This window comes from Chelonia mydas, chromosome 5 (genome assembly GCF_015237465.2).
Source record: "Chelonia mydas isolate rCheMyd1 chromosome 5, rCheMyd1.pri.v2, whole genome shotgun sequence".
NCBI classification, from domain to species: Eukaryota; Metazoa; Chordata; order Testudines; family Cheloniidae; genus Chelonia; species Chelonia mydas.
In genome coordinates, this window is record NC_051245.2 from 118,846,864 (window position 1) to 118,868,236 (window position 21,373).

At 43.4% G+C, this 21,373-nt stretch overlaps 1 protein-coding gene and 1 long non-coding RNA gene across 13 annotated transcripts in view; one reads left to right on the plus strand and one right to left on the minus strand.

The window, feature by feature from the left end:
• PALM2AKAP2 (PALM2 and AKAP2 fusion) overlaps positions 1-21,373 on the minus strand; it is a 386,485-nt gene that overhangs the window by 45,490 nt on the left and 319,622 nt on the right. The gene's annotated exons all lie outside the window — the stretch shown is intronic.
• Positions 8,695-19,512, plus strand: LOC119566591. Of its 3 annotated transcripts, none has more exons than XR_006291291.1 (4): positions 8,695-8,928; positions 9,195-9,363; positions 9,832-10,036; positions 19,449-19,512. It is a non-coding gene; the product is annotated as an uncharacterized LOC119566591 (long non-coding RNA). The 3 variants fall into 3 exon arrangements; XR_006291290.1 differs by lacking the exon at positions 19,449-19,512 and adding an exon at positions 10,187-10,891; XR_005225843.2 differs by lacking the exon at positions 19,449-19,512 and having other exon boundaries at positions 8,700-8,928; positions 9,832-11,282.

The window sequence follows — 21,373 nt, forward strand, 5'->3', positions numbered from 1 at the left end:
AGTGAATAGAGAACTATATAATCCCCCCAATTCCTCCTCCTTTTGTTATTAGATAAATCAGCAGCCAGCCTGTAACCAGGACCCAAATTCTCCATTACTCTGCATCTTGCATCTGTACACACTGAATCGAAATAACGACCCTTCTGATCTGATAGCATTTACACTCACTGTGCCCCATGTAATGCACAGCACAAGATGCAGGGCAACACAGAATCACGTCCCAGATCTTTAGCTGGGAGCATCAGTCACCAGGACTTGATTTAATAGACCCAGCCAAAATGGAAAAGTTGGCAAGTACCTGTCTGTTAACGCATAATGGATACCTGTATATTCCTGCAGTACCTGTGTTCCACCCATGGCTTTGCCAAGTGCTTAGAGGTCCCTTGGATAGCAGAACCAGTAGGTAAATCTCAGTTCTAGTCTGTTTGTGTTCCTTTGCTCTTTCATTCGTCTTCAACAAAATAGTCAAAATGCAAACCTGAACTTCCAGGAAGCTGTGATTAAACTTTCATCTTCAAGAAATTGTGGCATTATTTCTTACTGGCGCAAGTCATCCCCATTTCCTACAGGCAGCCAGATACCTAGGGCCTTTGAAGAACCCTGCAGCAAAGTTTCACACACCACTGCAGGAAATGGAAGCTTTTAATAGCCAAAAAGAGATGCAAAAGGTAATTAAGATGGCGAGACTGAGACTTGAGACACAAGAACTCATATTCAAAATTCATTTTCATTTTCCGCTCTCTTGCTCTTTCTTGTCACCTATTCCAGCCTGAAAGTGAAATCAAATTATAGCAACTGTAGGAAAGAGCTTTGGCTAGAGCAGGTTTTTTTTCAGCTCTCTCATCATACGTTTCATCAGTTCAGATTCCAATCCCGATGCTCCTTTGCCTCTGCATTGATTTCTGAGTAATTGAAAACGTTAACACATCATATAGCGTTATTGCCTGTTTGCCATTTATTTTTATTGCTCTAAGTGTAATGGCCGGTACAGGATGTGCTATGTGATGACCGGACATAATCCAAAATGCTGTAGGAGGGACAGCATTAGCTCAAGATTCATTAAAAAAAAAAAATGTACTATGCAGTGATGGCTATTGGTTACTACCTGGCAATACTGTGCCTGTTACGTAGCAGTTGGCATTTCCGTTTTAAATTCCTATTTACGATAACTTGCCTGTAAAATCTGTATTTGAGCTGAAGCTAGGCTAAAAAATTCCAGGACATGGGGCATCTCATTTATATAGCAGCTTTCATTCTAAATCACGACATACCAACTTTACATAGGACACACTCTACTGAAATGCAGCCTCCACTGGGGTGAAATGAATCACAATTGTTTAGGACAGGAAATGACAAATGCCATACTTAAGCGAAGCAATGGGGGAGTTTATAGACAGAGTTTATAGACAGTTATCCCGGTAGAAATTTGGCCATGGTACCGGGGACAACATTCGGCTTACATGAAGTGTCATGGAATCTTTAATGACCAGGATTGAGGCCCTCCCTTGTGCACATGTCCCAATCCTGCATCAGGATCCACTTAATGTGTACTTACACTTGTGCACAGTCCACTGAATCCAATGGGACTCCACATGGACGCAGACGGCCAATCCTAGTGGATCCTGATGCAAGATCTCGGCTTAAAAGAGCACCTGTAACAACACAGCCCTCAACACCATGCTGTGCCTTGGAGTCAAAGGGGAGAATATGTTGCCTACTGAATCACCAGCACCTATCCCTAAGGGTTACTTATGCTCTTCGCAAGACCGAGTTCTGCTCTGCTCCAACCTTGCTTAGCTGGTGAGCTCTAAGGGGATCACAGCACATTTAAAAGCTTTTTAAAATCACTCTTTAGATGAAGTAGTGCACGTGCACACATATCCCCACACACAACCCTATCATTTTTGTGCACTGAAATAACTTCCTTTAAAATATACATATATATTTGCTAGACAGTCTTAAAAGCTTATGTCGACTAGGCCCTTTGGGTATTTTTAGTTGCCATGGTAGTAAGGTATCTTAAAAACCCGTGTTATTAAGAAGTCAAAGCTGGCGTCTGTAACATGCCCATATTTCATAATATTTATTAATACACACAGTGGTGATAACACTGCAATGCAGGTTGGTGAGGGAAGGATTCTACCTAAGCAGCTGAATTTGCATACAAAGGTAGTAAGCCAACCTTTGACAGCCACTATATATTTTATCCAGTTTTCACCACTCTTCCCAGAGATCCCACTAGCATTTGAAAGACTTGGGAACTGGAGACCATTCTGCTTGCAGACGCCAAAGAAAGCTTTTTCTGTTGCATGATGATTGCTTAAGCATTCATTGTGGGAATAAGGATGGCTTTGTAGCTATGGCACAAGACTGGGTGTCATGAGACCGGGTTTCTATTCTTGATGATGCCGCTGGGCACACCACAGGCATGGCACATTCAACTTCTCTGTACCTGTTTCCTCAACTGTAAAATGGGGATAATACTACTCTAACGTTGGGGGGGATCTGAAAGAATGAGGCAAGACCACATCATCTTAAAAATCCAAACTCTAATGCACCCAGAGCCCTAAGACTGCAGCACTTGCCGGCCCTAGGGATGGCAGCCACCCACCAAAAGAAAACTATGTTTCCATTCTAGTTCTCCTGCATCTCTCTCAAACCACAGCCACCTTCAGCAACTACAATGCTGACTGCACCAAAACCCTGAACCATTTGTCTTAGTCCCTGAAGCGTCAGGAGAGGACACCGGCCTTTTCACCTCGCCTATGGATCCTTTAGATGTGCTGGATCCAGGAAGCTTCATGGCTAGAACTTCTTGGGACAACAAGTCCTGAAACCTGTTCTGGTATTCTGTGTGTGCCCTGAGGTAAACGTGCTACAGACAGAACACCTGGAGGGCAAGTGACCCTCTCCCATGTATACCAACCATTTTGTCTGGGTGTCTGATGTCAGACCGATCGCTGGATAAGAGCATGCCTTTGAAGACAAATCTCTTAGCTTTCACATCCAGCATGGAACCAGTAGCTGGAACTGAAGACTTAAAAAATAACTCTCCTAAGAATAAGAATTTGTCCTTAACAAACCCAGCTTTTCACTAAAAACTACATTGACAGTAAACTGGACTAAACTAAGGGCACGTCTACACTATGGGCTATGCCACTGTAGTGTCTGTAGTGTAGATGCTTCCTACATTGAAGGAAGAGGTTTTTTCAGGTAATCCACCTCCCTGAGCAGCAGTAGCTAGGTTGATAGAAGAATTATTCCGTCAACTTAGCCTTGTCTGACTGGGGGTTAGGTTGGCTTAACTACAGTGTTCAAGAATGTGAGAGACATAGCTGGCCCAATCTAAATTTTAAGTGTAGACCAGTGCGAGGGCATAAAATTCTGTTTGCAAGAAGGATCTGGAGATGTTTACAATCTGTCCAGTGCTGCAACTGGAATATTCAGGAAGGCAGACGCGGGGCAAGGAGGGCCAGGTAAGCATTCCAACTGGCACTGACTGCTATGGAAGGTTCCACCACCCGAGTTGCACCGGCCAACACATCCCAAGAGCAAGAATATGCAGAGAACACTCAAAGATTCACCATTATTTTCCCCAATAAACTTTTTTTTAAAAAAGGGCTTGTTTTATGAAAAAAGACCCCAGAGTTCCCTACAAAAGTTGTGAGTGTACATGACAGCTTAAAATGACATTGTTTTATATTCAAGTCCACCCCAGAGGTATTTAAGGCTGTATTGGCTCCACGCAAACAGACAATCGTCATGGGGCTTAAGAAAAATGAGGGGACGCTAAGAAGGAGAAAGCCTAGTTTAGTTCAAGTTCAACAAGCTTTAGCTTAAGCCCTATGGAATGGAAAGAAACAGAACAGATGGCGATCATAGAATCATAGAATATCAGGGTTGGAAGGGACTTCAGGAGGTCATTTAGTCCAACCCCCTGCTCAAAGCAGGACCAATCCCCAACTAAATCATCCCAGCCAGGGCTTTGTCAAGCCTGACCTTAAAAACTTCTAAGGAAGGAGATTCCACCACCTCCCTAGGCAACGCATTCCAGTGTTTCACCACCCTCCTAGTGAAAAAGTTTTTCCTAATATCCAACCTAAACCTCCCCCACTGCAACTTGAGACCATTGCTCCTCGTTCTGTCATCTGCTACCACTGAGAACAGTCTAGATCCATCCCCTTTGGAACCCCCTTTCAGGTAGCTGAAAGCAGCTATCAAATCCCCCCTCATTCTTCTCTTCCGCGCACTAAACAATCCGAGTTCCCTCAGCCTCTCCTCATAAGTCATGTGTTCCAGTCCCTTAATCATTTTTGTTGCCCTCCGCTGGACTCTTTCCAATTTTTCCACATCCTTCTTGTAGTGTGGGGCCCAAAACTGGACATAGTACTCCAGATGAGGCCTCACCAATGTAGAATAGAGGGGAATGATCACATCCCTCGATCTGCTGGCAATGCCCCTACTTATACATCCCAAAATGCCATTGGCCTTCTTGGCAACAAGGGCACACTGTTGACTCCTATCCAGCTTCTCGTCCACTGTAACCCCTAGGTCCTTTTCTGCAGAACTGCTGCCGAGCCATTCGGTCCCTAGTCTGTAGCGGTGCATGGGATTCTTCCGTCCTAAGTGCAGGACTCTGCACTTGTCCTTGTTGAACCTCATCAGATTTCTTTTGGCCCAATCCTCTAATTTGTCTAGGGCCCTCTGTATCCTATCCCTACCCTCCAGCGTATCTACCTCTCCTCTCAGTTTAGTGTCATCTGCAAACTTGCTGAGGGTGCAATCCACGCCATCCTCCAGATCATTAATGAAGATATTGAACAAAACCAGCCCAAGGATCGACCCTTCGGGCACTCCACTTGATACCGGCTGCCAACTAGACATGGAGCCATTGAGCACTATCCGTTGAGCCCGACAATCTAGCCAACTTTCTATCCACCTTATAGTGCATTCATCCAGCCCATACTTCTTTAACTTGCTGGCAAGAATACTGTGGGAGACCGTGTCAAAAGCTTTGCTAAAGTCAAGGAACAACATGTCCACTGCTTTCCCCTCATCCACAGAGCCAGTTATCTCGTCATAGAAGGCAATTAGATTAGTCAGGCATGACTTGCCCTTGGTGAATCCATGCTGACTGTTCCTGATCACTTTCCTCTCCTCTAAGTGCTTCAGAATTGATTCCTTGAGGACCTGCTCCATGATTTTTCCAGGGACTGAGGTGAGGCTGACTGGCCTGTAGTTCCCAGGATCCTCCTCCTTCCCTTTTTTATAGATGGGCACTACATTAGCCGACTAACAGGGCATAACTGTGAGCTCAGTCAATAAGTGTATTGCTCAGACGAGAAGGGAAAGCTGTTTTCCATAGGAATCTGGAGGTCTACCTGTGATATCTTAGAAGAAGATTTATCCTCTCAGAGCTCTACTAAGCTCCAATCTCTCAAACACAATCAAAAAAACCTGTTCAATCCCCAATCCCTCTTTTCCAGAGACATAAAACAGAGTAGGCAGTGTTCATTTATAGGCCATTTTGTTATAAAATTTCATGGAAGAGCCAATAGAAATCTTGTACCCATCACTGGATATAGTAGAAAGCACACCGCCCCCAAACCTTTAAGAATACATGTTAAAATCCAGGTTCAGGACAGCACAACACGCTGCCACTGGATTTACCTGTATATCATGTATGTTATTTGGGTAGAGTGACCAGACAGCAAGAGTGAAAAATCAGGATGGGGGTGAGGGGTAATAGGCGCCTATATAAGATAAAGTCCCAAATATCAGGACTGGCCCTATAAAAGCGGGACATCTGGTCACCCTATATTTGGAAAACAAGCAGACAATTCCCAATATCGAGTCACAGCTTCTGAAATTATTATTAAGAACATCCTCTGCAAAGAGGAGCAGAGAAGAATTTAGGCTGAGATTTTCTAAGCTGTCTCGTGGATCAGGAGGTCCAGTTCCCATGGGTGGGTGTTCAACTTCTTAGGCAGCCTCTGAAAAATCTCAGGCTTAAATTCCAGTGAGGCAGACATGTCTCTACATCAATGTTGCTGCAAGGTAGCCTAGCCATCATAGCCGGCGTTTGAGAGCATTACTGTAAAGGATGTTATGAGACATACACATACAAAGAAATAGAAGGAAAATGGAAGGGGAATCATAGTACTATTTCTCCTCCTCAGAACAATGTCTACATCCAGCAAGGCTATAGGAATAATCTGTGAACTTTTATTTCATTACTAAAAAGAAAATCTTTTTTGAAATTTCTCTTCTGCTTTTGTAATGAAGTTATAACATCCATAAAACAGAAACTATTTATGACATATTTCTCCACCCACTCATGATGGGACTCATTGCTATATACAGATTCATTGATTTCCTTGGTACTTTAGAAGTACAATCTCTTTAAGAAAGAACACTGGAGTTTAATATAGCTCCTATATACACTTGGGCTGTGTGGCCTAGTGGAGAAAGCACTGGACTGGGACTCAGGAGACCAGTATTCCTAGCTCTGCCACTGGCCTGCTGGGTGACCATGGGCCAGTACTTTGCCTCCCCCGCCTCAGTTTCCCAATCTATAAAATGGGGATAATGATATAGACTGCCATCATAAAGCACTTTGAGGTGTATTGATAAAAGCACTGTATAAGAGCTCGGTTTTGTTATTGCTATTTATGGATGAATAGAGATTGGATTGCAATGATGCTACCATGCATTTGCCATAAAAATACTTTAAAATATTAAATATCATATGTTTCTGTACGCTAACTTTATAGTGCTTCATGTAAATTAACGTAAAACTGAACAATAAATAATGATGCCCTAGAATGTGGTCTCATGACCATGAACAGCTTGTCAATGTAAGAGAACACAGATTTACAAAGCCATCTAGAACCGGTCTTAATTTTAATGAAAAATGTGCCTAAATCCCCTAGATTGCTTTTAAAATCATAACCACATCCTTTCACTAAGTGTGTGTATAAAAATACCCATTCAGAAATACAAACCTACCAACTGAGAAATATTTACATGCTAAATGAGCGGGATGTGGCCAAAATAACTAGCAGCGTTTGACATATTGGTCAAACAAAAGATCAATGAAAATCTAAATACGCAGCATTTTAAAAGAAATGAAGTCAGGCTGCACAGATTCGAGAGAGGAGGTTTATTAGTAATAAATCAAATGTCTACAGTTTCTCGTAAGCAGTGGCGTGGCAGGATGTTGGTAAATGCTCCACATGCCATTGCTGTCCCCAGGCTATAACATATGACCTACCATGTGAGCCTAGCGTTGTAAGCAGCTAGAACTCCATCTAAGATTCTAAGTTTTGTTCTGATTACAGCCTAAATATTGCAGTCATCTAGCTCACATCCCTAGGGGGATATACTACTGGAAACAAGACTGGGAAGCTTCTCTGCTCCTTATTAGGGCAAAAGGTAGCTGAGAAATCCTAATGAAGAAGACATACTTTCTCACAACCCACTCTCAATCCCCACCACCTCAACACTCCTTTTCCTGCTGAAAAGCCCCTGATGAAATGACTGGTGGCACATCTGGACTCTGTAAAAGTGTTATTTCATTAAGACAGTCATTACTTGTTCTTGCCACAAAGCAGAGAATTCACATAACAGTGGAGAAAAAATTCAGACAAATGTTGCAAACTGATTATATTTCAGAACAAATCTTGAACAGTGTGAACTCTCCTGTCTTGGATAGCTGCTCACTACAATATGCAGTTGAGGGTTTTCTTTTTCCCTAATATGAGAGAACACTGAAGCAGGAAATACAGTAAGCATGGGTAATTTACTTTGCATTGGAATGATCGTTACCGCAAACCCCACCTCTTACATGAAGAGCTGTCACCACATGCATTTTTCAGACAGTTCAATATCCCACTGAAACTAATTTGCAAAAGCAGTTTCTAACCGGGCTCCCCGTTAAGCTGAAAGCAGAAACTCTCATTTTCGCAGCATTCTGGTCTACTAAGCAATCTGGGCAAGGCGACTATTGATTAAAAGAAAATCAACAGGTTGTACCCTCCAACACCACGCCTCCTGGCCCCCCAAAGCCACCAAAGAGGCTGGTTGTGTACAACCAGTCCAGGATCTCAACCGTAAGTGACTTCTCAACATCTCAAGCCAGTGATCAAAGCTTAGCATTATGGAGCAGTGCATGAACACTCCAGCACACACCGGGGGAAGTATAATGCTCTGAGTTTTTAGACACATTTTCCCCAAATCCTCATTTTTCTTAAGTTCTTGGAAGTTGAAGTATGTGCTGTCTCAGTGCATTCAAGAGATACCAACCAACCTGTCACAGCTCGCAGGAAGCATGGTAGAAACCAGTAATGTGTCTGCTGCTAAATGTGACTGTCCCTGATGTTGTTTCAATTTACTTTGGTACTAAACAAATAAAAGAGCAAGCAATAGTTTAAACAAGCTCATTAGAAAGAATAAAATGCTTCATATCCCTACAAAGTTGTTCTCTGAAATACAGTTTATATTGCGACAAGAGAATAATAATGTCTGAGTCACTGGAAAAGGTATGCAAGCAGTTAGAGAACGAAATCAACTAAAGACATTATTTTCAATGGTCCGAGAGCATACACAGTGCATATGTAACCCATGTGTGCCTAATAGGGAGATGTCTCTTTCAGAGACCCGTTGGGGGGAGGTAGGAATGAGTTGTCTCTGGGTCACTGTTGCTAGGCAGATTAAGCACTCCACAGCCAGAAGCTTCTGGAATTGGGTGTGGACGGTAGCGTTGGGTCTGCTCCAATAGGCTCCCTGTTGCTGGGGTCAGACTCCATGGGTGCAGGCAGTCAGGGCAGCTGCTTTGCGGAAGCCACATGCCCTGTGTGGGTTGGGGGAAGCTGAGCCCAGGAGCAGGAAGCAGGCTGCTGTTCTGAGCTCTGAAGCACTTTGCAGCAGGTTAGTGATATTGTTACCCTCCAGCAGGGAAGCCTGGGCAATGCTAATTATAGCCAGGGGAAATTGGGAGGGAAAAATAACTTCTATTTTAATTGTACGCTTTGAATGTTGTTTTGGTTTTAGCCAAACTGCTCTAGTTAAATTGTCTCAACTAGTGCGATTCACCAACTTTTATGTAAATGTCATAACAGGGGAAGAGTCATTTCTAGTTTGCTAGTCTCAGTTTTGTATTTTCTTGTAACTGGGTTTTCTTTAAATCTATACAGGTAACTGAGCGGTTGATGAATCAGTCAGCTGACTGGCTAGCAGTGATTTCAGCAGAGGAAGAGTCTGCCCGGATTCCAACTGAAGATCCCTACAAGCAAGGGGAGGGAAGATGTTATTTTAGACTCAGCAGACTGTATACACTTGGTGATCAAAGACTCTGAGACTTAGGTGAACAAAACCGAAGCTTTTGGGAACTTTCAGTTTCTTCTGTGTTTCTGTGGGGACTGAACTGTTCAGATTTTAATTTGTTTTCTTTATTTATGTTTACGTATAACTGTGAAGGTAATGGCTGTGGATTATAAAATAGCCATGTCATGCTGTAAAAATTAGATTATTTGTTTCTTTATCATAAGATTTTATAAAGTTATTTAATTAAATTCATTTTTTTAGTTCCTTTTGGGACTTGAATGGGGGGAGGTTGACACTGTGCAATCCTTGCTGAAAATCCTTAAAGACTGAACTCTGGATCTCCAGCTGGATCTCCAGCTACTTTGTATGGGAGTTGGGGTTTTTTTTTTTTAAAGGCACTGGGGATGGGAAATGAAGTGAATTCTAGCCCACCCAAAGGTTACACATACATCAAATGTCCTGGTTATCGAATATATTTCAAATCATCTCTTTTGTATCTGTAACCAGAACTAACCAGGATGCTCCTGGATTATGCAGAAGTGACGAGAGGCAGAGATTTCAGCAGTGCTGCCTGCTATCTACAGCACCGTATAGAGAACAGTCCAGCCAAAGAACTACGAATTCCTCTCTGAGTTGTTTTCTCCTGTGATGGGATTTAAATATACCTCCCTCTTTCGAACCAGAAAGACTTAATGAAGGCACAAGCCCACAGGTCAGGAAACTTAGCTTATCCCCTCTTTCTCTCTGTGTTGGTGCCTGTAAACTCTGAAGCAAGAAAGTGTATTTTCCCCCACAAAGCCTCCTTTTATTTCCCCCCCACCCCCATCTCATTAAGTCAAATGCCTTCCCTGTCTCCTTACAGGACTGTGATGTCATGGAGCTGAGGGCTGGTTCAAAAAAAGAAACAGCCCACCCTGCTTGCCCATTCACACAGACAGCCCTTTAAAAAAAAACAGTAATAAAAAGTGTTATGCCTCAGTGCAATAAAACAGCACAATTTAACTTGAAGACTGAGCCAACCTGTCAGCGTTACCTTCTCATACTTCACGTGGGCAAGGTGCTCAATGAACAGCATTGGTAGGAATTTTTTGCTGGTGCCTTTAAGTGAAAAAAAAAATCGCAGCACGTCTCTTTGCATCAGCAAAGAAGCAATTAGAGGAACGGTCATCGTGAAAGACACAAGCCACGTTCAGCATTTCACACCAACTGAGAAATAACTAACGGGTTGCCTTTATTCCTCCCACAAAAGGAGAGGCTTAAATGCCAGCGGCAAAGTTTGGGGCCAGCCTGGTGACCTTGTGGTTACTGCGGCATTGGATTAAAGCATGATGGGGTTCTGAACACGAAAAGCAGAAGTAGCAGCTACATTGCCAAGGTGCTCTCTGTGAGGGCTCTGGGACTCTGGAACTTGCTCCCTGCCCTGATCCAAAATAGCCTGAATTTGGTGATTTTCCAGGCAAACACAACACAAAATACAAAGTGTACAGTGCTCACTTTATACTAATATTTGTATTACAAATATTTGCACTGTAAAAACATAAACAAAAGAAATAGTATTTTTCAATTCATCTCATACAAGTCCACTCAGTCCTACTTCTTGTTCAGCCAACTGCTAAGACAAACTTGGGGATACATTTATGGGACATAATGCTGCCTGCTTTTTATTTACAATGCCACCTGAAAGTGAGAACAGGCGTTTGCATGGCACTTTTGTATCCAGCGTTGCAAGGTATTTATGTGCCAGGTGCGCTAAACATTCATATGCCTATTCATGCTTCAACTTGTAGGCTCTAAAGTTTTACGTTGTTTTGTTTTTTAGTGCAGTTATGTAAAAAAAAAGTAGTAATTCTACATTTGTAAGTTGCATTTTCATGATAAAGAGATTGTACTACAGTACTTGTATGAGTTGAACTGAAAAATACTGTCTTTTGTTCATCTTTTTTACAGTGAAAATATTTAAATAAAAAATAAATATAAAGGGAGCACTGTACACTGTGCATTCTGTGTTGCAACTGAAATCAATACATTTGAAAATGTAGGAAAATATCCAAAAATATTTATAATAAATTTAAACTGGTATTCTATTATTGTTCAACCGTGAGCTTAAAACGGTGATTAATCATGATTTTTTTAAATCTTCCGTTTAATTGCAATTTTTAAAAACTGTTTGACAGCCCTAATATAATGCAATCCTTTTGTCTTTTTTTAGACTCAGAAATCCTCCAGGTTGAAACATAAATTCATATGATAGGTAGGAATGCTCGATTTTGCAGATGGATCTTTGATTTAGCTGAAATTCCTGTTAAAAACTCATGTAGCCAGACAGCTCCTTATTGGCAGCAGATTTGAGGATCCTTAAGGTAACAGTGTGGAACAAAATCTCTCAGTAAAGTGACTCTGAGATGTCTGTTTCAGACAGCAGCTTTTGTAAATTTAAGAGTTTGGTTTTGAACTAGAAAGCCCCAAATGGCCTGGGACCTAGTTAGCTGTCAGACAACGGTCTCTACCCATGCCAGATTGAGACAGTTTCAGTCAGCAGAGGCACCTGAGCCAGAGCACAGCTGTTTCAAGAGAGGGGAAAGCTGGCAAGCTGTTCTCCAGGAGGGTCCTTCAGCTTTGAAACTCTCTCCCCTTGGGTCCAAAACAGACCTAGTTTGCCAACCTTCAAGACATGCTACAAGGTGTGAACTGTGAGTGGCATGGAGGGGTCGCACACAGATTTTGTACTGGTATAACCGTGTCAGTTAAGGAGTTGGTTTTTTACCAAAATACTTATCCCAGTACAACCCCTAGAGTAGACGCAGTTATATCTGTGCAGAGTCAGTTTAAGGCCAGAAGGGATCACCAGATCATCTAGTCTGACATCCTGTATATCATAGGCCACCCGTAGCACCCAGCACCCACACACTAAACCCTACAACTGAAATTAGACCAAAGTATTACAGCCCACAGAGGACACTAAACTATTACGTGCCACAGGCCAAGAATAGGTGGGACTGCGGTGCACCAATGCCTGAGGCCCCTGCAATGGCCAGGTATCAATCAAGTGAGATGTACCTAAATAACCCTGGCAAGTGACCCAAACGCCATGCTTCTGGGGAAGGCCAAGAAACCTCAAGGTCACTGCCAATCTAACCTGGAGGAAAATTTCTGCCTGACCTCAGATATGGCTATCAGCTAGACCCTGACCATGTGTCCAAGAACAAGTTGGGAATATTATACCAATACAAGTAGTTTTATACTGGTATAAATGTCCACAGCAGGTGGGTTGTACTGCTTTAGCTATACAGTACAACTTGCAGTGCGTAGACAAGGCCTAATTGTATTTTTAAAATGTTATTTGGGAGGGCCTACTGCAATAGCTAGGAGTGCCTCTTGATGGAACGTGTGCATGAACTAGGAAGTAACTCAGATACATCCTCCTCCATCTGCAACTCCTTGCCTGAGTACTCGATAAACAGATGGCTTTGTCTACCTAGCGCCTCTCCTGAGAACTCAAGTCAAACACTCAACAGTTAAAGAAAAACACCAGACATATGTCCCCATAATTGTTCTAAGAGATGTAGCTGTCTCTCATTGGGGCAGTTAATATCTCTCTTCTAATGTCCCCAGAACATGGGTGCTGCCGCACCCTCTAACTTGAAGTGGTTTCCATCATAAACTCAGTTTGGTTCAATTGCTTTCAGTACCCTGTAGCCACATCTGTAGCCTTTATTTTATTTCAAGAGAATTTACTAATGTTGTATTACAGCAACCCCCACTATGCAAACTGTTCCAGCTCCACGGCCCCAGAAAGCTGTTTGGATATTAAAGGAACACAGGTGGTACCATAAAGCAGCCCTGCTACTTTATCATCACGTTAGAACAAGTGAGCCAGGGATTGGTTTTCAGGCCATCCAACCTTTGTGGGTCTCTCCTCTTCACCTTTTATGCAGCTGTGCAAATGGGCAAGTGTCAAAAACGGTAGATTGCTTTAGGTGCATGCTAAATAAGCATGGAAATTAAGATTTGCAGAGTGGGCAAGAAGTAAAGTTTTCACCGGTGAAAGCTTTAAGAATTGCTGTGCAATTTGTTAGCACATGTTCTACAATGGTACTTTGCCAAGTTGGCAGAAATAAACAGAGCCAAACCAGGTCAGAGAATATCCTGTCCAAGAGAGCCCATGTAGCAAAGCACTAGGCTAGAGGGCTACAAGACAAGGAATTTTTCAGTTCTCATGGCAGCTCTGACACGGACTCTCTCTATAATCTTTGGCAACTCACCGAATCGCTGTGCCTCAGTTTCCCCATTGTGTAAAATGGGAATGATAGGGCTTCCTGACCTCCCAGGATCAATGTGAAGATTAACTGGTTAGCATTTGACCTGAACAATACTTTGAATAAGTTTCTAAGGGTCATTATTAAAATGTAGGTTTGGGAAACAATACACATGAGACCTGATTTTCATGTGAGCTGAGCATGTGTGGCTCCCACCTCTGATAATCACGCCTAAACAGTAAAAGGGGAAACGGACCAAGCAGTAAAAGGGGAAACGGACAGATTGTCAATTTTCAGAGGAGAGAGGGGAACAAGGGAAATTAAACTGGGACAGTGCATTTGTTCTTAAAACAAATACTTAAAAAAAAAACAAAAACAAAAACAAACACCCTTGGGTGCTTCCCTCTGTTTAAAGGGCTATTTTATAATCAACAATAGTTACAAATTTAATCCAGTGAGCCATCTTAATAGTTGTTCTCCTACTGTCTCACAAACACAGAATTTAAATCCAAAGACCATTTGTATTTATTTTACAAGAACAAATTCACTTTGTCAGTCTCATTTCCCGTGGCGTCATAACCAGAACTGCTGTTCTGTTTATAAAGACAACCGGAGTTAAGCAGAAATAAAACAATTTCTGAAGCCAGCCTGCATTAAGAGTTTGTCTACATTTGGAAATTTACCAAACTAGCTATTCTGTTTTAACCGCCCCCTGAGAACACTCACTCCAGAATAAGAGTGCCTTTTCTGATTTTGCTTAATCCACTACTGGAATAAGGCTTGATCTAGGCTTAACATTTATACTGGCGTAGCTACATTAGCCAAAGTAGTGAAAAACCCACATCCCTGAACAACAAGCTATGCCAACAAAACCCCCAGTGGCGACAGAAGGGTGCTGCTGCTGATGTAGCTAGTCATTCGGTGAGGTGGCACTCCTAGACCAGCAAAACTCCTCCTTCTGTCGGCGTACCCTGCATCTACACTAGAGTGGCTATGTCCACAGAGACTCTGTAGTGTAGACACAAAGCGGCCACAGGGGGAGTTATACCAGAATAACTATTCCAGAACAGTTATTTCAGTAAATTTGTAAGTACAGACAAGCCCTTTCAGGCAGTGATGTGCAGGCCTCGGGGTCTGTGAGACCTTACATTTCAGTAGTGAGGGGGAGGGAGGGGTGGCACCCCTCGCTCTAGACCTGATGTTGGGAGGTGATGTTAATTCCCTAGCTGGTCCTGTCACAGAGGAAGAGACTGCGGTCATGTTGTGCTACTAGAAGAGGTGGCCAGGACTGTGATTTGTCAAGTCAGGAAAGCCCCATGGATCCCACCAAACCAGAGGGCCTCAAGCAATCATTGGAGTTACCTGTGCCTACGGGTAGGCCTACACTCTGGAGACTATACTGGCCTAGCTATGCCAGCATAACCCCTAGTGTAGACACATCCCACACCATGGGAAGGAGTTTTTTCTCTCGGAGGAGGATCAGCACCTCCCCAAGCAATGGAAGCTTTGTTGACGGAGGCATTCTTCCATCAGCATAGCTACGTCTACATGCGGATTAGTCAGTATAGCTACGCTGGTCAGGGGTATGGATTTTTCACACACCTGACCGACATAGCTAAGTCAACCTAACTTTTAAGTGTAGACCAGACCTATGGCTGGCCTTGGTGAAACAAGTAGCTTGGACCAATAATTCAGAACAACTTTAACTCATCACGGTGGAAACAGGTTTCATTTTCAGAATGGCTCATAGAACACGTGGGAGCCCCTAGTCGCTATCTGGATTGGAACTGATTTCCAAGGATAACAAGTGATGTACATGATCCTAACTGCCCATGATCAAGTCTCATAAAAGGTGTATTTATACTTGACTACCCTGAAAACCATAGCTCAGAAGGTATTTTGAATTCAGCTCAAACAGAAAGCCAACCTGAACACCCTTACCATTACCAGAAAAGGAACTGTAAATATCTTAAGATTTTTAGTGCTGGGGTCACGTGTCATTCAACTGATATTGCAAAATTTTGAAAATATGGGTGGCTAGAAAGAGGATGGATATGCCATAGGAAACACCCTTCTTGGATTTGTTTTCCAAATATATTTGCATTTGAGCTTGTTTGGTCATGTACAACCATACTGTGGCAAGGAGTGTGGTATAAATAACTGAACATGAAAGACACACACACACACACACTTTGTAACTCATTCACAGGGGAAAAAAACAACATTGTTTCCCTCCTCCCCCTGATTCTAGCCTCAAAAAACCACTGGCTCTTCTGTGCCTTTTAGAGTAAGGATGATGAGACGGATGAAAACTATAACCAACAAAAACCACTGCATTTAATAATAATAAACGTACACACCAGCAAACCTGTAATACGTTGTTGAAGGTATATTTACAAAACGCAAATACACAGGGAAGGTAAAGAAGACAGAGCGGAGTATTACCTCTACTCTAGGGAGTAAAAAATAATTATTTGCAATAAGGATGTCCTAATGCATCCTGCCTCGCTACCAATAAGAGATTCTAGGAAAGCTGATCAATCTATACGGACTAACTTTGAGACCATTTCAAAATCCATTTTAGGATTCCTTCACCTAAGTATTTCAGAAATGTCCTGCCTTCCCACGCCCTACAAAAAGACATGGAATAAGTAATAAATATAGGATATAACTTTACCGCAGCATGAACGTTGTGTGTATTTCACCTTAACACACCTTGGACATGGGTGAAACTGACCACTCTGTGCTAACACTGTCAGTTCCATTGGCATCACCTCACAATATGCACAATGCCACTGACCTAATGAGAAAAGAATTATTCGGGACCCACTGAGCAATTCTTAAATATAAGAAAAACAGGTTGCTCTAATCACTAAAATTGTTAGTTTCCCAGCATTTTGAAAGTGTTATTAAAAATCCCATTATGGAATCGCAACAACTGGCCTGAATCAAGATATTAGCATTTCTTTTCAGTAATTACTAATTCCTTCAGTGTTTATTGCAGTAACATTAAATTAAATTGAACTCCTGGTATGAATATGGTCCCAGTACGTAATTTTATCAAATCTCAATGTTTTTAGCATAAGTTCATGTCCACTTTTTGGAAAGCTTTATCTATGCAGCTTCCCCAGGATGCAGCATGAACCCTGGGGCTATGCAATCACCGAAAAGTTCTGTTAGTTTATGCGATGCAGTGTTTAACTATTAAACTAATTAGAAGAACAGAGCCATGAACCGGACAATAAAAAACAATGAAAGAAGCACACTGGTTTCCATTATAAACACACTCCTCTTGGTGCAATAATATTTCCTCATTAAAAAATGTTGGAACCATCAGAACTGACTTTCAAGCACTTTGGAGACTGGTGTTGGGACCTTCAGAAGAGAGTTGATAAAGTTTTTCCAAATTGTTGTGGAAATGCAATGCATAGACAAGAAGGCAACCACAGCAAACTCTTCTAGGCCCTGATTTAGTAAAGCATGTGTTTAAAGTTCAACACATTAGTAGTCACACTACAGTCAATTAAGCATGTGCTAAACTGTACCAAGGACTTAAATAAAACAAGGAAATGTATGTACACTTTAAAGGGAAACTCAGCTGTAATGAAAGAAATAATAATTCTCGCATCTCATTACAAAGAAGAGTAAATCACTAAATGTCTTTTTGATAGCACTCAATAGCTAATTCACAGTGAATAATATACTCGACAAATGTAGCCTATTTTGCCTTACTGGGGAACACACTGACAAGTTATTTTTCTTGAATGTATTCATTATTCAATTTTACTTTTTTTTTTTTCAATTTTATTTTTTTCCTGTCCATGGACTGATTGTCACAAGTTCTCTAGAAGTGCATATTACTCCATATTTGAAATGCAAGCACTCTTAATTAGCTGTTATTGGTCAAAAGTCATCTGGCATTATTACCAATACCAAGTTAGAGTCAGATGCAATGGTTGTCTCGCGCTTGGTTGCCTTTTTTTCCTGCATATGCAGCGTATGTGAAAGAAATGGCCTATATCTGGTGTTAGAAATGCAAATTTGATCATCTTTCCTATTAGCAGAAAATACTAGATGTTGACAAGCCACAAAGTTGTTATAAGGCAAGTTCTCTACTTTAAGACTAACTTAAGAGTTACTGGGCCACTTATTAAATAAACCATTTTTTCTTTAAATTGAGAGGGTCAGGTTTGGTCACATCACTCTTGTAGTGTAAAGAAATAAAGTGGCTGTAAATGCATTTTCCATCTACTTCAAAGCCCCTTCTTATTGCCAGAATGCTATACAGAGGACTTTTTAAGTCAACGACAATCAGGCCCATAGAGTTCAACTAAGCCCTGGTCTACACTAGGACTTTAGGTCGAATTTAGCAGCGTTAAATCGATGTAAACCTGCACCCGTCCACACGATGAAGCCCTTTATTTCGACTTAAAGGGCTCTTAAAATCGATTTCCGTACTCCACCCCTGACAAGTGGATTAGCGCTTAAATTGGCCTTGCCGGGTCGAATTTGGGGTACTGTGGACACAATTCAACGGTATTGGCCTCCGGGAGCTATCCCAGAGTGCTCCATTGTGATCGCTCTGGACAGCACTCTCAACTCAGATGCGCTGGCCAGGTAGACAGGAAAAGAACTGCGAACTTTTGAATCTCATTTCCTGTTTGGCCAGCGTGGCAAGCTGCAGGTGACCATGCAGAGCTCATCAGCAGAGGTGACCATGATGAAGTCCCAGAATCGCAAAAGAGCTCCAGCATGGACTGAACGGGAGGTACGGGATCTGATCGCTGTATGGGGAGAGGAATCTGTGCTATCAGACCTCCGTTCCAGTTTTCGAAATGCCAAAACCTTTGTCAAAATCTCCCAGGGCATGAAGGACAGAGGCCATAACAGGGATCTAAAGCAGTGCCGTGTGAAACTTAAGGAGCTGAGGCAAGCCTACCAGAAAACCAGAGGGGCGAACGGCCGCTCCGGGTCAGAGCCCCAAACATGCCGCTTCTATGATGAGCTGCATGCCATTTTAGGGGGTTCAGCCACCACTACCCCAGCCGTGTTGTTTGACTCCTTCAATGGAGATGGAGGCAACACGGAAGCAGGTTTTGGGGACGAAGAAGAAGAAGATGATGATGATGAGGTTGTAGATAGCTCACAGCAAGCAAGCGGAGAAACAGGTTTTCCCGACAGCCAGGAACTGTTTCTCACCCTGGACCTGGAGCCAGTACCCCCTGAACCCACCCAAGGCTGCCTCCTGGACCCGGCAGGCGGAGAAGGGACCTCCAGTGAGTGTACCTTTTAAAATACTATACATGGTTTAAAAGCAAGCATGTGAAAGGATTAATTTGCCCCGGCATTCGCGCCTCTCCTGGATGTACTCACAAAGCCTTTGCAAAAGGTTTCTGGGGAGGGCAGCCTTATTGCGTCCTTCATGGTAGGACACTTTACCACTCCAGGCCAGTAACACGTACTCGGGAGTCATTGTACAACAAAGCATTGCAGTGTATGTTTGCTGGCGTTCAAACAACATCCGTTCTTTATCTCTCTGTGTTATCCTCAGGAGAGTGAGATATCATTCATGGTCTCCTGGTTGAAATAGGGTGCTTTTCTTAAGGAGACATTCAGAGGAGCCCGTTCCTGCTGAGCTGTTTGCCTGCGGCTGAACAGAAATGTTCCCCGCTGTTAGCCACGGGGAGGGGGGAGGGTTGAGGGGGTAGCCATGCGGTGGGGGGGGGAGGCAAAATGCGACCTTGTAACGAAAGCACATGTGCTATGTATGTAATGTTAACAGCAAGGTGTACCCTGAAAGACTGTAGCCACTGTTTTATAAAATGTGTCTTTTTAAATACCGCTGTCCCTTTTTTTTTCCTCTACCAGCTGCATGTGTTTCAATGATCACAGGATCTTCTCCTTCCCAGAGGCTAGTGAAGATTAGAAAGAAAAAAAAAAAAACGCACTCGTGATGAAATGTTCTCTGAGCTCATGCTGTCCTCCCACACTGACAGAGCACAGACGAATGCGTGGAGGCAAATAATGTCAGAGTGCAGGAAAGCACAAAATGACCGGGAGGAGAGGTGGCGGGCTGAAGAGAGTAAGTGGCGGGCTGAAGACAGGGCTGAAGCTCAAATGTGGCGGCAGCGTGATGAGAGGAGGCAGGATTCAATGCTGGGGCTGCTGGAGGACCAAACCAATATGCTCCAGTGTATGGTTGAGCTGCAGCAAAGGCAGCTGGAGCACAGACTGCCGCTACAGCCCCTGTGTAACCAAAACACCCTCCTCCCCAAGTTCCATAGCCTCCACACCCAGACGCCCAAGAACGCGGTGGGGGGGGGCCACCGGCCAACCAGCCACTCCGCCACAGAGGATTGCCCAAAAAAAAGAAGGCTGGCATTCAATAAATTTTAAAGTTGTAAACTTTTAAAGTGCTGTGTGGCATTTTCCTTCCCTCTTCCACCACCCCTCCTGGGCTACCTTGGTAGTTGTCCCCCTATTTGTATGATGAATGAATAAAGAATGCATGAATGTGAAGCAACAATGACTTTATTGCCTCTGCAAGCAATGATTAAAGGGAGGAGGGGAGGGTGGTTAGCTTGCAGGGAAGTAGAGTGAACCAAGGGGCGGGGGGTTTCATCAAGGAGAAACAAAGAGAACTTTCACACCGTAGCCTGGCCAGTCATCAAACTGGTTTTCAAAGCTTCTCTGATGCGTACCGCGCCCTCCTGTGCTCTTCTAACTGCCCTGGTGTCTGGCTGCGCATAACCAGCAGCCAGGCGATTTGCCTCAACCTCCCACCCCGCCATAAATGTCTCCCCCTTACTCTCACAGATATTGTGGAGCACACAGCAAGCAGTAATAACAGTGGGAATATTGGTTTCGCTGAGGTCTAAGCGAGTCAGTAAACTGCGCCAGCGCGCCTTTAAACGTCCAAACGCACATTCTACCACCATTCTGCACTTGCTCAGCCTGTAGTTGAACAGCTCCTGACTACTGTCCAGGCTGCCTGTGTACGGCTTCATGAGCCATGGCATTAAGGGGTAGGCTGGGTCCTCAAGGATAACTATAGGCATTTCAACGTCCCCAACAGTTATTTTCTGGTCTGGGAATAAAGTCCCTTCCTGCAGCTTTTGAAACAGACCAGAGTTCCTGAAGATGCAAGCGTCATGTACCTTTCCCGGCCATCCCACGTTGATGTTGGTGAAACGTCCCTTGTGATCCACCAGAGCTTGCAGCACTATTGAAAAGTACCCCTTGCGGTTTATGTACTCGGCGGCTTGGTGCTCCGGTGCCAAGATAGGGATATGGGTTCCGTCTATGGCCCCACCACAGTTAGGGAATCCCATTGCAGGAAAGCCATCCACTATGACCTGCACATTTCCCAGGGTCACTACCCTTGATATCAGCAGATCTTTGATTGCGTGGGCTACTTCCATCACAGCAGCCCCCACAGTAGATTTGCCCACTCCAAATTGATTCCCAACTGACCGGTAGCTGTCTGGCGTTGCAAGCTTCCACAGGGCTATTGCCACTCGCTTCTCAACTGTGAGGGCTGCTCTCATCTTGGTATTCATGCGCTTCAGGGCAGGAGAAAGCAAGTCACAAAGTTCCATGAAAGTGCCCTTACGCATGCGAAAGTTTCGCAGCCACTGGGAATCGTCCCAGACCTGCAACACTATGCGGTCCCACCAGTCTGTGCTTGTTTCCCAAGCCCAGAATCGGCGCTCCACAGCATGAACCTGCCCCATTAGCACCATGATGCATGCACTGGCAGGGCCCATGCTTTCAGAGAAATCTGTGTCCATGTC